We start from the raw sequence: 17,022 nt of genomic DNA on the forward strand, positions 1-17,022 counted from the left end.
TATAGAAAATGTGTGGGCAGAACTGAAAAAGCGTGTGCGAGCAAGGAGGCCTACAAACCTGACTCAGTTACACCAGCTCTGTCAGGAGGAATAGGCCAAAATTCACCCAACTTATTGTGGGAAGCTTGTGGAAGGCTACCCGAAACGTTTGACCCAAGTTAAACAATTTAACGACAACGCTACCAAATACTAATTGAGTGTATGTAAACTTCTGACCCACTGGGAATGTGATGAAAGAAATAAAAGCTGAAATAAATCATTCTCTCTACTATTATTCTGGCATGTCACATTCTTAAAATAAAGTGGTGATCCTAACTGACCTAAGACAGTGAATTTTTACTAGGATTAAAGGACAGGAATTGTGAAAAACTGAGTTTAAATGTATTTGGCTAAGGTGTGTGGAAACTTCCGACTTCAATTGTATGCATGCCATCAAAGCTAGACTGGTCACTCTTACCGGTCCTCACATATAGTTGTGTTATAATAGGCTATAGGACTACGATAGATACATACAGTCATTTCCCCTCGTGCCTCGCCCTGGATTGGAGTTAGTGAGCCTGGGTTTACCTGAGGAGGATGTGGGCAGTAGCAGCAGTAGCAGCACTAAGTATGTCTGGCCTGTCTGAGCTGCCTGCTCCTTGGTTTCAGGGTTTCACTGCCACGTGGAGACTGGCCCATTAAGGTCACTATTTGTTTTTTTTGTGAATGAGCGGATTGTGTGGTCACGTCCGGGCCAAATCCCTGTCCTGGAGACAAAAACACACATCCTGCTAAGCCTGGAGCTGGTGTGGAGGAGAGGCTAAGAGGAGAGGCTCAGAGGGCCTGGAAGGGATGAGATAAGATGAGTCTTTCAGTCCATGTTTATCTCTTAATTCTCTCTGATTGAATGGCCCCCTACCTCACACTGGCTGCTCTGTATGGGTCTTTACCTGCCTGACACGTCATCAGACACACATGCACATGCTGTGTTGGACATCCAAACCGTACACCACATTGCACTGAAAAAAGGTTTGAAAAAGTCTGAGCTGACCAACGTTATCCCCGTCCTTCATCTACCTTTCTAGCCATCCTCCTACTTCCTCTCCTCCTGAAGCCCTCCTCTCTTTTCTGTGAGCAACGGAACAACAATCACATTTTAAAGTCCTCTGCTGCTTCTCTGCCTTGAGCTGTGAGTAATGATTGAGCAGCTATCAGTCTGAACCACTGAGAGGGAGGAGAGGAAGGAGAAGGAGGAGATGATTGGCAGACTTCCATGGCCCGCTCTCATCTTTCCCACCACTGAGTGAATGGGAGAGTTGTAAAGATCAAGGAGAAGTTAAGACAGTCAGAGGTCAGGTGACTCCTGTATGTCCAGACTGATATGGTAGTGTAACTCCAGACAGACCACTCTGACTGGGTGGGTTTGATCCAATGGTGTGTATGTATAAGGTTTCATCGCTGTGCAGCTGCCTGTCCTGTCCTGTCTCTGTAGCCCCAGTGGCCATGGACTCATATACCTCATATTGCAGTCTGTCTGACTGGGTGGTTCTGCTGCTTTGCTTTGATAGCCAGCCCTGTTCACTACACCATGTCCTGGGGGCTAACAGGACTCACATCACCGCCAAATGAACTGAACAGAGAGGGAAATATTCAACACAGCTGTGGCTGGGCTGGCTCTGAGGTCTGGCCGGGGCTAGAAGAGAGACAAAGTTCTCTCCCTCAGGTAGAGTTCAGGGCTCCTTCTTCTAAAGCCATCTTCACAGAGCTCTGCTGCATTTGTTCTGGCAACACGGCTTGCTTAGGAAAATAAACAGTTCCCAAATGAGTAAGGATGGGAAGGTAAGGAGAGCAAGTGAGTTGGAGAGAGAGGTTTTATGAAGAGAACCGTCTAGTCTGTTAGCTGCACCGGCAGGGAGGAGAAGAGCAGGAGCTCCAAGACTAATCAAAACGAATCAAGGGCGGACCTAGTCGTTGGAGGCAGTTCTGGGTAAACTACCCATAACTCCAGCCCACCTGTTTCCCTGATGTTTTGACTCAGTCTTAGTGTTGTGATATGTTGTTTACAGTACATAGTGTCTCAGCCATATGGCTTGTGCAGGCTTGATGCACATCCCTGTTCAACAGCACCATCTCATCCTAACTTTATCCTCCCTTCCTTTAGTCTCAGATTGATGTGTGGAAGAATTGTCCTCTATATCCTCTCCCTCTTCCTCCCTCTCTTCCCCAAAGTCTTTCTGCATTCTCCTACCCATTGATTATCCATATTTTGCCTTCTCTCGCTCTCGCTCTCTCTCTCTCTCTCTCTCTCTTTCTCTCTCTCAATTCAAGTCAAGGGGCTTTATTGGCATGGGAAATATATGTTTACATAAACAAAAGTGAAATAAGCATATATTACACTCACACAAGTTCCAAAAGAATAAAGACATTTCAAATGTCATATTATGTCTATATACAGTGTTGTAGCGATGCTTTCTTTCTCTTTATCTCTATCGTGGACAGCTAGCTGCTAGCAGTAGCTATACGAGCAGCACTGTGCTAGTGTAGTTTATATGAATAGAGGGCAGCATGGCTAGGTATTTGGCAGGTGGCAGCATAGGAGAGGATGATCACATATGTAAAGTACGTGTGTGTGGGGGCACAGCAAGGACTTATTGAAGACCGTTATTAGCCAATGCCTTATGTATGCCAATGATCTTAGTCAATTTTATTTTAACAGTTTCCTTGTTCATATTTATTTGATAAATGGCCAGCTGTGTGGCAGATATCACTGTTTGCAGGAAATAACCATGCTGTAATTATGAATGTATTACTAATTCCGTAAACGTATTCTAGCAGATTTACTGTAGGACACCACAGGCAATTTGTTTTTGTCCAATTAACAATCCATATGTGAGTCACAATATCAATGGCCTCTATTCACTCTCTCACTCTCTCTCTCTGATTCAGAGGGGTTGGGTTAAGAGGGGATGTGGAACACATTTTGTTGGATTGCATTCAGTTGTTCAACTGACTAGGTATCCTCTATCCCTTTCCTTTCTCTCTCTCTCTCTGTGTCTCTCTCTCTCTATCCTATCCCTCTCTTTTTCAAATTCTGTAGGAATTTCCATGCAGTGATTATGTATATGCACTGAGTATACAAAAAATTAAGAACACCTGCTCTTTCCATGACAGACTGACCAGGTGACTCCAGGTGAATGCTATGATCCTTTATTGATGTCACCTGGTAAATCCACTTCAATCAGTGTAGATGAAGGGGAGGAGACAGGTTGAAGAAGGATTTTTAAGCCTTGAGACAATTGAGACATGGATTGTGAATGGGCAAGACAAAAAATGTAAGTGCCTTTTGAACAGGGTATGGTAGTAGGTGCCAAGAACTGCAACGCTGCTGGGATTTTCACGCTCAACAGTTTCCTGTGTGTATCAAGAATGGTCCACCACCCAAAGGACATCCAGCCAACTTGACACATCTGTGGGAAGCATTGGCGTCAACAGTGGCCAGCATCCCTGTGGAACGCTTTCGACACCTTGTAGAGTCCATGCCCCGACGAATTGTTGCTGTTCTGAGTGCAAAAAGGGGTGCAACTCAGTATTAGGAAGGTGTTCCTAATGTTTTGTGTGCTCAGTGTATGTGTACCATAAAGATTAGATAGTCTTTATGGAGAGCGTAAGACAGAGGTCATGTTACAAAATGTGTATATATATATGTTCTGTAAAGATCATACCACTTAGTATACAGTGTACTAAGACTATGTACCCTGAGGCATGCCTATAGATAGTTACAATTGAAACACACTTCTCTCATGTCTCTTACATGTAATTACCATTGACCTTAACAGGAAATGAATATGCATGATGATCATCTATGGTGGGGGATTGGATGAATGATGACATTTCACTTCAAAACATCAAGCAAAATAACAGTAGACACTAGGCTCAGAAGAGAGAGGGTCACGAGAGGTAGCTCTGTGTGGAAAGTCACAAGCCTGCAGCCGTGGACAGTGGGCACAAACATGTTGTGCGTGTATCCATATTGCCCGCTGAGTTGTTGGCGCTGGGAATGGCACCCGTTTGTGTGTGTATCCTGTACCCCTCTGTTTGACCGGCCCTCTCCCCATCCCTCCCTCTCCTCTGTTTCCACTACACCTCTTCCTTCCAATTTCAGCCCAGTGTGCGCTTTGGCATGCTGGCCCAACCCTAGCCTCCCATCCTCCCTCATCTCCCCTCCTACCCCTCTCCTCTTCCTCCCTTTCGCCCAGCGGGGGCAGCCTGCTCACCTCCGGGGCAGCTGGCCTGCCTGATGGCCCCATTCATCAACACTAAGGGAGGGGGCCGCTGGGCCGGCATGGAGAGGATGGAGGAAAAGAGGTGGGCTGGGGGGGAACGTGGTGGGGGCACTGTTGTTGACTTTATTGGGATAGTTATTCAAAAGGCCCTGATGACAGGGGAGTGAGAAGAATGCTTTCAACTCCCTCTGCAGGGGAGGCTCTTTACAAACTCAGGGACTGGATGGACACAGAGGGGTATGGAGCGACGGAGGAAGGGATTGAGTTGAAAAGAAAAAAGAGAGGGAGATGGTAAGACATGGAGAGAACAGAGAGAAAATGAGAGACAGAGACACATTCATAAAACTGGAATAAAAAATAGGAGGAAGGAGAGAAATGGAGCAAGCTTCCCCAGTGAGAGACTGGGGAGCTCCCAGTTTGAAGACAGATGACTTGCCTGGGGCCGGGGGCCGGTTGTTGGGACTGGTGGCTGAATGGCTGATGGCTGAATGACAGAACCCCTCCTGTGATTGGCTATTATCACACATAAACACACACACACACACACACACACACACACACACACACACACACACACACACACATTCACAGGCAGTCCATTCAGTGCCCCAGCAGGAGAGTGGACAGGGACATTGGGCCAGGGGCCAGACGAGGGACACAGGGGGCGGCAGAGGTCTCTCTCCTCAGTCATGGACTTATCCAGCAGCCAACTGTTGGCATGGGAAAATACAGCCCTGTGTCTCCCTCATCTCAGCCGCATTCAAGCCTAACAGTAGCAGATCCCTGTGTGTGTGCGTTCTCACTCGACCCTAACCCTGCCTCACAGCTGTTGTAGGATAGAGCAACAGCGGGAGTAAGCAGGACCATTAGAAAGAAAGAATAAAAGAAAGACAGAAAGAGAGACGCAGCCAGAGGGAAAGGGGAAGATATACAGTATGAGAAGAAGAGAGAGGAGACCCTGGGGGCTGAATGAATGAGTCACTGACATCCTCTGAACCGGACTCAGCACTCTGACCCAGCTAGTAGAACAATGAACTGACTGAACAGAGAGGTTTATTTCACTAGCTTTACTAGCCTGTTTCTTACCATGCTTTGTATGCTAGTCTGCTAGTCTTCTCTTTGGTGGAATATTCAGTTTGGATAGCTACTTACCTGACGTACAGTTCTCTAGGGGTTTTGACACAAGGCACTTACAGTGTGAGTTGTTGTGATGACGTGTTTAGACTGTCGGGAATGGTGAGATAGCGTCTCATGCAACTGAGGGGGACCTACCGTGTGTGTGTGTTTGAGGGGGAAAGACGAAAGAGGTTCGAGACACGTTTCGAGCCAAGTTTACACAGGTGAAAATTACCAATGTAGTCATTCATTACAAATAAAAAAACACACCTGCTGTGATGAAAGCAGAGCACTAGGGCACACACACACACACACACACACACACACACACACACACACACACATGATCTCACACACCTCCCATTAGCTTTTCATCCTTCACTTCAACCTTGTAGTAATCTTGTCTATTAAGATGTAGATGGAAATTTAAATGACAGGCATGTCTTTCCTTCTCATTTCACCAAAGCCTTGTATCCTATCTACACTGCTCTTATGATATCAAATAAATGTTTGCAGTACAGCGATGAATGAAACATAGACAGAGATATGTGTTGTGCTAACTAACTCAAAGGACTGGTTCAAAGATATTTAAGGTTGTTTTTCATTCAATTATCTTAAATTATATTTGCTTTCATCACAATCCAGACAAGACACAGTATGTTTTTAAAATCAAAGAAATTGCACCTGCAATTTGAAAGTGAAAGAAATGCAATTAGCTCAACAATGACAGGGACTGTAAAATAGTTCAAATAGGCTTTTAATTTATAACTTTGCCCATGGAACTTTGGAGACAGGCACACTTTGTGCCAACCAACAACAAAACAAGTAAAGACACTTGGTTTTACTCGTTCAATAATGAATCGGTCCAACCCTAGCGCTCTATCTCAATAGCGTAGTCTTATGCAAAACAACTTCAGAACACTTTCAGTGTAGCATCTGGGTAGCATCAATCACATCTTAACAGACAAACCACAGTTCTGGTGAGACACAGAGAGGAACACACAGAGGAACCATCACACTGGGCAGTTGGCAGCAGCTGAAATACACTGAGGCAGGATGAGCCAAGTCCTAGTAGCAATGACAACCCCCCTTCTCTAAACTCAAACTGACTCTGAACATAGAAGAAAAACCAGCTTACCCACTTCTGACAACAAAGTGTATTTCTCTCTGGTATTACCAAGGGGGTTGTGTAAGCCTTATGTGAAATGGAAAAGGAAACAATTCTGGGGGTTCTTTCCAAAAAGTCCAAATAGAGCATTCAATGACAAGCACACACACAGTAGGAGTTGAGCAAACACCGCCACACTGACAGCATACTCAGCGCCGCTCCCAAATGTTCCTCAGATGATGCCTCAGGTAGGCTGTCTAACTCCATTTAGTCGGGATAATTGAATAGCTGTTTATTATTTATATTTATTTCCCTCAATTTTAGTTTTAACAAGGCAGGTACATTTGGTGCCTGAAGTGTCAGAATACTTCTGAAAACGTCCATTTGTAAACGTCCATTAGGTCTGCCAAGGACAGTCCAAGTGTCCAGTTTTGGTGGTATGCTGAATTGGTCCAAGAGACTCGGATGAGTTGATGAGTTTAGGGCTGTAGAGTTAATATTTTAGAGAAAAAACAGTTTATTCCAAGGCCTTTTGAGTCCCTGGTGTGACAGTTGGACAGAATTATAATATACAGTGCATTCAAAAATTATTCACACACCTTGACTTTTTCCACATTTGTTGTGATACAAAGTGGGATTATAATGGATTTAATTGTAATTTTTGTCAACGATCTACACAAAAACCTCTGTCAAAGTGGCAGAAAAATTCAATTTTTATATTTTTATTAATGGAAAATAAAACACTAATATATTTTAAAGTATTCAACCCACTCAATACATGTTAGAATCTCCTTTGGCAGCAATTACAGCTGTAAGTCTTTCTGGGTAAATCTCTAAGAGTTTTGCTTGGATTGTACAATATTTGCCCATTTGTCTTTTTTAAATTCTTCAAGTGCTGTCAAGTTGGTTGTTGATCATTGCTAGACAGCCATTTTCAAGTCTTGCCCTAGATTTTCAAGTCGATTTAAGTCAAAACTGTAACTAGGCCTCACATTTAATGTTGTCTTGGTAAGTAACTCCAGTGTATATTTGGCCTTACGTTTTTGGTTATTATCCTGCTGAAAGGACTTTGCCTGTGCTTAGCTCTATTTCTTTTATTTTTATCCTAAAACAACTATGTAGTCCTTGCTGATGACAAGCATACCCATAACATGATGCAGCCACCACCATGCTTGAAAATATGAAGAGTGGTACTCAGTGATGTGTTGTTTTTGCCCCCAAAATTAAATCGAAATTCACTACTTGACAGATATGGGGTAGTCATTAGAAAAATAATGTTATACACCATTATTGCACACAGAGTAAGTCCATGCAATTTATTATCTGACTTGTTAAGCAATTGATTACTGCTGAAGTTATTTAGGCTTGCCATAACAAAGGGGTTGAATACTTATTGACGCTAGACATTTCAGCTTTTCATTTTGTATTAATTTGTAAAAATGTCTTAAAAGATAGTTCCACTTTGACATTATGGAGTATTGTGTGTAGATCAGTGACACAATCTACATTTAATAAATGTTTAATTCAGGCCGTAACACAAGAAAATGTGGAAAAAGTCAAGGGGTGGGAATACTTTCTGAAGGCACAGGTAAAACAACACCCAAACAAAGTGGAACAGATTCTTCTGCATCGTCACCGTCACCGTCACCGTCACATCGTAACTAGGACAATGGCATGTGTACTCTAGAGGCATTGCAGTTTGTTTTGTGTGTTAGAGTAATGTTGTGTGTATTGTTGGAATAGCGGGGGGGGGGGGGTGAATTGAGAACTCTCTTTGTGTTTCCCTCTCATGCTCCCTTTACAGTGTGTGGTTGGCTATTCCAGTGGTACACCCTGACAGTGCTGGTAATTGGGCAGGTAACCTCGGAGAGATGGAGCGCATGGAGCGCCCAGCCCCTTGACCCTGCCCAACAACACAGAGTGCAGCTCGCACCTTACACTCCACTGAGCATTCAATCACAGGGAGCACGGTGTGTGTGTGTGTGTGTGTGTGTGTGTGTGTGTGTATGCCTTATCTGTCTGTCATCTGTCCATGGGAGTGTATGTCTGTGCATCTATAGAGGTTCTGTCTGTATCCCTCACTTCTCACTTCACTGAGCACTCAATCACTGGGAATGGATGTGTGAATGTGTGTGTGTGTTTCTGTCTGTGAGGAAGAGAATGTGAATTTGTATGTGTGTGTGCAAGTCTGTTAGCCATGTGGAAGGCAATGTGGAGTCGAGGCAGTGAGGGCATTGCATTAATACCAGCAGAGTGTGTGGGTGCGTGTACACACCTATCTGTGTGTGCGCACGTGTTTGTGCATGTGCTTGTGTGTGTGTATGTGTGTGTCCATGTGTGTCTCCCCCCCAGGCTCTTTTCACAGCTCGTCTCCAGGTGCCCTGATGCTCTGAGTGCAGGTTTCGTGAGCTCATGCCTTTAATTTTTCAGTTGCTCATTCCGTTTGCATAACCTCCAGGTGACCCCGCTGATGTCAATTCTCCTTAGCCTCTAAAACCTGCCTCCTGCTTCTCCTGCCCACATAGACCACAACATGTATCTGTCGTGAATGATAATTATGGGAGTAGGGATCTAATTTAAAAAGCAACACAGAAGCAAGTGTTCTCCGCATGGCATGATAGTCCTCTGTGATAGGGATTTTTGTGTTGAGGGGCCAGATGAGCGCTGTAGACTAGAAAGGGGTTGGTTAATGTATTTTGTCCTTAGACGACTGACTCCTAGGCTAAAGTATCTCTTTGTCTAGTAATGGGTTTATTTACGTGTTTGAGTTGACTCATACAGGCTCTTACATGCCTCTAGTTTAAAGGGATACTTTGGGATTTTGGCAATGAGGCCCTTTATGTACTTCCCCAGTGTCAGATTAACTTGTGGATACCATTTTTATGTCTCTGTCCAGTATGAAGGACATTAGAGGAAGTTTTGCGAGCCAATGATAACTAGCATTAGCGCAATACCTGGAGGTCTATGGGTATCTACTAGCATACTTTACCAAGTACCAATCCCGAAGAACCCCTTTAAATAGAAATATCATCTTGGGGGTTATTTGGGGGAATTTGGATGTTAGTGGAGTGGAATAAGCAAACAGAGGTGTGTGGGTATCCTCTTGAAATGGGGATCAAATGAAAAATAATGAGACATGATGCATATTTTCATAAAACAACCTTTGCTTTCATTCTCCATGAGACCTGTGCTGGGAGGGGATAGATAGATAGATAGATAGATAGATAGATAGATAGAAAAGAGGATAGATAGATAGATAGATAGATAGATAGATAGATAGATAGATAGATAGATAGATAGATAGATAGATAGATAGATAGAAAAGAGGATAGATAGATAGATAGATAGATAGATAGATAGATAGATAGATAGATAGATAGATAGATAGATAGATAGATAGATAGATAGATAGATAGATAGATAATAGAGAGAACAGTGGGAGCTGCTGCTAATGGAAAGAGGATGAAAAGGATCGTATATTCATCCAAACAGGGAACACATGTTGTTGCTTTGGCCTCTGGATCCTGTCCCTGTGTAGACTAAGGAATGACAACCCCTGGACTCCCCATGTCACGCTGCATCAGAGAGGAGGAGAGGAAGAGAGGGAGGTTGTGTCTGACATTCAGCCCCCTTCCTCTCTCATCCATTTAACCCTGCCACTGCGCCTGGTGCAATATTAATGGCCTTAAACGCAGATGAGGAGAAAATGTGTCTGTGGGACAGGAACCCTGTGGGGAGGGCAACTGCATGCATGCACTATGCATATACATACACACACACACACACACACACACACACACACACAATGGAAACTTTTATACACCTGTACACATGCCAAATGCATTCGGTGCAGTCCCCTCACGAACAGACAGGAGACGCACATGGAGTCACACACATGTATTGACGGGACAAACACATGTATTATATTCGTAACTCTATTTCTCACATTATACTCTTCAACTGCTCTCCCTTAAGCATCAAACTAGACTTTGTCCTGCAATATGAAATGGAATCAGGCTTAAAGGAGCTTTAAGGATCAAGGTGTGTTTATGAAATCCTAAACCTCTTCAAATGTGGGTTATTTTCCCCGAATACCTGCTCCTGCTCGTGTGCCAGAGCATTTTGGACCCGGTGTGGAAGGGGGGCTAAGGGTGAGGGGTGAGGGCAGGGTAGCGATTTACCCGTGTGTTGCCTGAATAATTAATAAGATACTGTGTCAGATGGCGGGAGAGAGAAGGGGGGGGGGGGGGTGGAGAGAGATGGGGAGAGTGCATCAGTCAGAACTGAGAGAAGAGAGAGTAAGGGAGAGAGAAACAACAAGCGAGGGAGAAAACGTGTGTGTGTGTGTATGAATGGAACGACAGTGATGTGTGTGTAGAACGGAAAGTCTGTGGGTAGATCGGGGTGAGTGTGATAGTGTGAGTGTGCATGGTAGAACAGTCATCACAGTCAGGATTATACGACCTCTCTAGCGCAGGGCCCTGGGGACCACCATCAAACCACTCCTTTCAGCACCCGCCAGACCCCACCCCTACAGCCCCGCCCCACCCTGGCCTGGCATACCAGGCCCAGCCAACAGGCCCAGCCAACGTGGAGGGTAGAGACACACAGTGCCCGGCTGCCCGCTGGAAAAGCTTAATGTGTCCTCCACCCCCATTCACCCTCTTACAATATCACTCAACGCTCCAAGAGATTTTATATTCTCTTTCATTCAGTGTGAAAAGGCTTGGCTTGGCCGGGCGTCATCAGGGAATAGGAGAGAGGGGGGGACAGACAGACAGGCAAGAGAGCATAGGGCTTTAGGGAGGGCATCGCCACAGTCATGTAACACTCTGCGACCTTAACTGTCATAGGAAAGGGATGGAGGGAGAGAGGGAGGGAGGGAGGGAGGGAGAGAGAGAGAGAGAGAGATGACGAGCGGGAGAGAGCTGTCTGAGCTCAAAATAATTCCTACCATTAACTCCATATGAACTTAAGGGAGCTCTGTGGCGCTCTGCTGTCACTGTCACTGTCGCCCTTGGCTTGCTTTTAGGGGTTGTCTCGCCTGTGTGGCTTATTGACAACGTCTGGGTAGAATACACCACATTTTCCACCGTAGGTGAACTGGAACAGAATTGAACTTTTAATCGATGTCAAAGTCTGGATTTTCTCCTGTTGGGAGCTAACGCTACCGCAAGTCGGTCGGTACAGAGAATGCAGGGGACTCTGGGAAGGGTGGGGTCGTTTGCGTGCGTATTTATTAATGGAACTGCACTAGATGAGGTCAGCACGTTAGACTGGCAGTCCACTCTGTCTCCAACCACTGTGCCTCTCCTACAGTACAGTCTGCCCTTTGAGACAGCTCACACACCCTGCTAGGCTACTCCCTACCCTCCTAATTCCACACACCCTGCTAGGCTACTCCCTACCCTCCTAACACCACATACCCTGCTAGGTTACTCCCTACCCTCCTAACACCACAAACCCTGCTAGGCTACTCCCTACCCTCCTAACTCCTTACCCTGCTAGGCTACTCCCTACCCTCCTAACACCACATACCCTGCTAGGCTACTCCCTACCCTCCTAACACCACATACCCTGCTAGGCTACTCCCTACCCTCCTAACTCCTTACCCTGCTAGGCTACTCCCTACCCTCATAACTCCTTACCCTGCTAGGCTACTCCCTACCCTCCTAACTCCTTACCCTGCTAGGCTACTCCCTACCCTCCTAACTCCTTACCCTGCTAGGCTACTCCCTACCCTCCTAACACCACAAACCCTGCTAGTCTGCTCCCTACCCTCCTAACTCCTTACCCTGCTAGGCTACTCCCTACCCTCCTAACTCCTTACCCTGCTAGGCTACTCCCTACCCTCCTAACACCACAAACCCTGCTAGGCTACTCCCTACCCTCCTAACACCACACACCCTGCTAGGCTACTCCCTACCCTCCTAACACCACACACCCTGCTAGGCTACTCCCTACCCTCCTAACACCACAAACCCTGCTAGGCTACTCCCTACCCTCCTAACACCACAAACCCTGCTAGGCTGCTCCCTACCCTCCTAACACCACAAACCCTGCTAGGCTACTCCCTACCCTCTTAACACCACAAACCCTGCTAGGCTACTCCCTACCCTCCTAACACCACATACCCTGCTAGGCTGCTCCCTACCCTCCTAACACCACAAACCCTGCTAGGCTACTCCCTACCCTCCTAACACCACATACCCTGCTAGGCTACTCCCTACCCTCCTAACTCCTTACCCTGCTAGGCTACTCCCTACCCTCTTAACACCACACACCCTGCTAGGCTACTCCCTACCCTCCTAACTCCTTACCCTGCTAGGCTACTCCCTACCCTCCTAACTCCTCACCCCTGTGTCCCTAACACCTGCCCTTTGAGACAGCTCACACACCCTGCTAGGCTACTCCCTACCCTCGTAACACCTCACCCTGCTAGGCTACTCCCTACCCTTCTAACACCTCACACCCTATGTCCCTAACATCCAAAACACATCACACACCCCAACATACCAACCATTACAGTGAGGGAAAAAAGTATTTGATCCCCTGCTTATTTTGTACGTTTGCCCACTTACAAAGAAATGATCAGTCTATAATTTTAATGGTAGGTTTATTTGAACAGTGAGAGACAATCCAGAAAAACGCATGTCAAAAATGTTATGAATTGATTTGCATTTTAATGAGGGAAATCAGTATTTGACCCCTCTGCAAAACATGACTTAGTACTTGGTGGCAAAACCCTTGTTGGCAATCACAGAGGTCAGACTTTTCTTGTAGTTGGCCACCAGGTTTGCAAACATCTCAGGAGGGATTTTGTCCCACTCCTCTTTGCAGATCTTCTCCAAGTCGTTAAGACGTTTGGCAACTCGAACCTTCAGCTCCCTCCACAGATTTTCTATGGGATTAAGGTCTGGAGACTGGCTAGGCCACTCCAGGACCTTAATGTGCTTCTTCTTGAGCCACTCCTTTGTTGCCTTGTCCGTGTGTTTTGGGTCATTGTCATGCTGGAATACCCATCCACGACCCATTTTCAATGCCCTGGCTTGAGGGAAGGAGGTTCTCACCCAAGATTTGACGGTACATGGCCCCGTCCATCGTCCCTTTGATGCGGTGAAGTTGTCCTGTCCCCTTAGCAGAAAAACATAATGTTTCCACCTCCATGTTTGATGGTGGGGATGGTGTTCTTGGGGTCATAGGCAGCATTCCTCCTCCTCCAAACACGGCGAGTTGAGTTGATGCCAAAGAGCTCCATTTTGGTCTCATCTGACCACAACACTTTCACCCAGTTCTCCTCTGAATCATTCAGATGTTCATTGGCAAACTTCAGACGGCCCTGTATATGTGCTTTCTTGAGCAGGGGAACCTTGCGGGCGCTGCAGGATTTCAGTCCTTCACGGATACGTGTTTCTTCCATTTGCAAATAATCGCACCAACTGTTGTCACCTTCTCACCAAGCTGCTTGGCGATGGTCTTATAGCCCATTCCAGCCTTGTGTAGGTCTACAATCTTGTCCCCGACATCCTTGGAGAGCTCTTTGGTCTTGGCCATGGTGGAGTTTTGAATCTGATTGATTGATTGCTTCTGTGGACAGGTGTCTTTTATACAGGTAACAAACTGAAATTAGGAGCACTCCCTTTAAGAGTGTGCTCCTAATCTCAGCTCGTTACCTGTATAAAAGACACCTGGGAGCCAGAAATCTTTCTGATTGAGAGGGGGTAAAATACTTATTTCCATCATTAAAATGTAAATCAATTTATAACATTTTTGTCATGCGTTTTTCTGGATTTTGTTGTTGTTATTCTGTCTCTCACTGTTCAAATAAACCTACCATTAAAATTATAGACTGATCATTTCTTTGTCAGTGGGAAAAGGTACAAAATCAGCAGGGGATCAAATACTTTTTTCCCTCACTGTATGTGCGGTGGTGATGGAGGTGACAAAGGGACGGCTAATATAGGCTCTTAATATTTGATGGGCTCAGTCTGTCTGTGTGTGTCCTTCCTCTCCTTCTCTCAGTCGGTCTGTGTGTGTCCTTCCTCTCCTTCTCTCAGTCGGTCTGTGTGTGTCCTTCCTCTCCTTCTCTCAGTTGGTCTGTGTGTGTCCTTCCTCTCTCCTTCCTCCCGTCTTTCTCTAAGGTCAGAGAGAGCAAAGATAATTAAGATGGTCTTAAAAAATGGATGGTATTCTGTAATCTTTTACACTGCATATTGATTCATCATGTGTTTTTGTTTTTTGGGGGAGGGGGGGGGGGATTATAGAAGAGGTTGCACCCCTTAAAATCCTACAATACATAGTGAATCATCAGACCCAATCAATGGGCTGAAAAACGTCCTGCTCACCTTTCCACAGCAGGAGTACCAAACTGACCTCTGCATGACCTTTCTGAGGATGAAAGAGAGAAATAAATCATCAAGAAATAGGTTTGTTATCTATAGCTTTCTGTACTTTTTGCACTGAATTTGTAATTTTTTTCTTGGATTTGTAGTTCCCAATTTTCCATGGAAAATTCCAGAAAACATGTTTATGATCAAGAGATCCAAGAATCTGACGTCTTCAGATACACCACCATTTGATGTCATCTGTTACTTTGGGGGAAAACATTCCAGCGTACTAGCCCAAATAATTGGTGGATTATCCCACTTCTCTCAGTGGGAGAAACCAAACTGACAAGGACAGGGGGGTATCTCTGCATGTGGCCTTCTCCCTTTCAACGCTGAAGTCTAAAACGACAAACCTCCAGCCGCTCTGCAGAGCCCAACCCCAGACATCATGGATTTGCAGAACACAAAGAGCTCACACAGCCACTGGCAGCAGCAGGTCCAAACGTCTTGTTTATTTATTCCCCCTCTTATTTCATAAATCATTTATAAATGTGAGCTGTGCTGAAGTGACGTTGTTTTCTGGGGAGGGCTACTGGGGTTAAGTGCCCTGGTGTCTGCTTCTCAGGGAGGTTGGTCCTCGGGATGTAGGGATGGCAGGAGAGGTGGCTAGGAGGAGGGGAGGAAGTAGAGATTGGCCCAAAGGAGAAAGTCCACAGCTGGGAGACAGCCGTTATGAGTTTGGCCTCTGTGTCACGTGTGCTGTGTCCCACATGTGCAGTGTCACACACACACACACACACACACAGGTGGGGCATCTCAGAGAGAAGTATATTAATCCAGACAGTTCTCATGTTTCTGTCTTCAAAGATCTTCAGATCTGCCTCAGAGGGAGGTTTGGAATCTCACACTGGCACATGAAACCTTAGAGAAGTTGTGTATGGTTAATACTTTGAAAGAGCAGGTTTTGATTTCCGTGCTACTGTAAATCTGTACAGCTTGTTGAAACTATAGCAAGATCTTGTGTTTTGATACACGCAGGCACACACACACACACACACATGAGTGACAGAAAAACCTGTGTGCTCAGAACAGTACTGAGCCCAGTGGAACAGATCCTAATAATCATATCAAAACAACAATTAGGAAAATACTCGACACTGTTTTCTGCCACGCCTCATTAACAATAGCAAAATCCATAATCATATTCATTTTCTAACAGCTTTATTTAATAAAGTGGAATGAGCCTAGCGGACCATTAACATAATTCTACTTAACATTAATCTCGGTCATTAAAGAAGTGTGATCAATCCCCAGACATATAAGTGGGAAAAGAGGGAAGAGGGGCACTTCAAGCAATATTGAGTCTGGTTCCCTTCAGAGTCTAGCTTCTCCAATAGGGAATAGAGCCGGCTAGAGCAGATAGCTGAAATCCAAACATGAGGCGTTTTTTGATTTCCCAGTCTCCCAATGTCAGTATTGACGGCGTTAGCGTGTCTGCTAGCAGATAGAGGGATAGAGCCCGGCGCTGCACATGTAAATAACTCCTTACGAGGATTGAGGATGGGAGCAGGCCCGGGCTGTGATTGACAGGGACAGCAGGGGGTGCAGGGGATGGATGCGTTCGCCACGCACACACTCGTTCTCACTCGCCCTGTGTTTCATCTCTCTCTCTCTCTCTCGCTCTCTCTCTCTCTCTCTCTCTCGCTCTCTCTCTGTGCTTCCCTCGTTCTCACTTTCAACTGCCCTTTTTACCGCTCCTCTCCTTTTTCCCATCCCTCTCCCACTTCACTTCTCACCTCCTTTCCTTATTCTCTCCCTCTACCTTTGACCTCCTCCTCTCTCTGCCATCTCATCTCTGTCTGTACGTCTCTATCCCAGGAGGTGGCAGACCCTCTTCAGGCAGCCATCTTCACACATCTTCCAGTCTGCCTCTTACTGACTCTCTCTGCTTTTCTTTGTCTCTCTGACTCTTTGTCTCTTTCTCCCTGCCTCTCTGTGACCTCGTTCTTTGCCTCTCTCTGCCTCTCTGTGACCTCTCTCTTTGCCTCTCCCTGCCTCTCTGTGACCTCTCTCTGTGACCTCTCTCTTTGCCTCTCTCTGCCTCTTTCTGTCTCCCACAAACAGTGTCCTCTCCAGCTCAGTATTACATTGCAGCCATTGTACACCTGTTTAAGCCTGGTATTATATGATACGTTGGCATTGTACTGGA

At 45.7% G+C, this 17,022-nt stretch overlaps 1 protein-coding gene across 1 annotated transcript in view; it reads left to right on the forward strand.

The window, feature by feature from the left end:
- Positions 1–17,022, forward strand: part of unc5cb (unc-5 netrin receptor Cb) — a gene marked incomplete at its 5' end in the record, with an annotated part of 165,702 nt that overhangs the window by 31,326 nt on the left and 117,354 nt on the right. The window lies entirely within an intron of this gene.

This window comes from Coregonus lavaretus, assembly GCF_964263955.1.
Source record: "Coregonus lavaretus genome assembly, chromosome: 4".
Lineage (NCBI taxonomy): Eukaryota > Metazoa > Chordata > Actinopteri > Salmoniformes > Salmonidae > Coregonus > Coregonus lavaretus.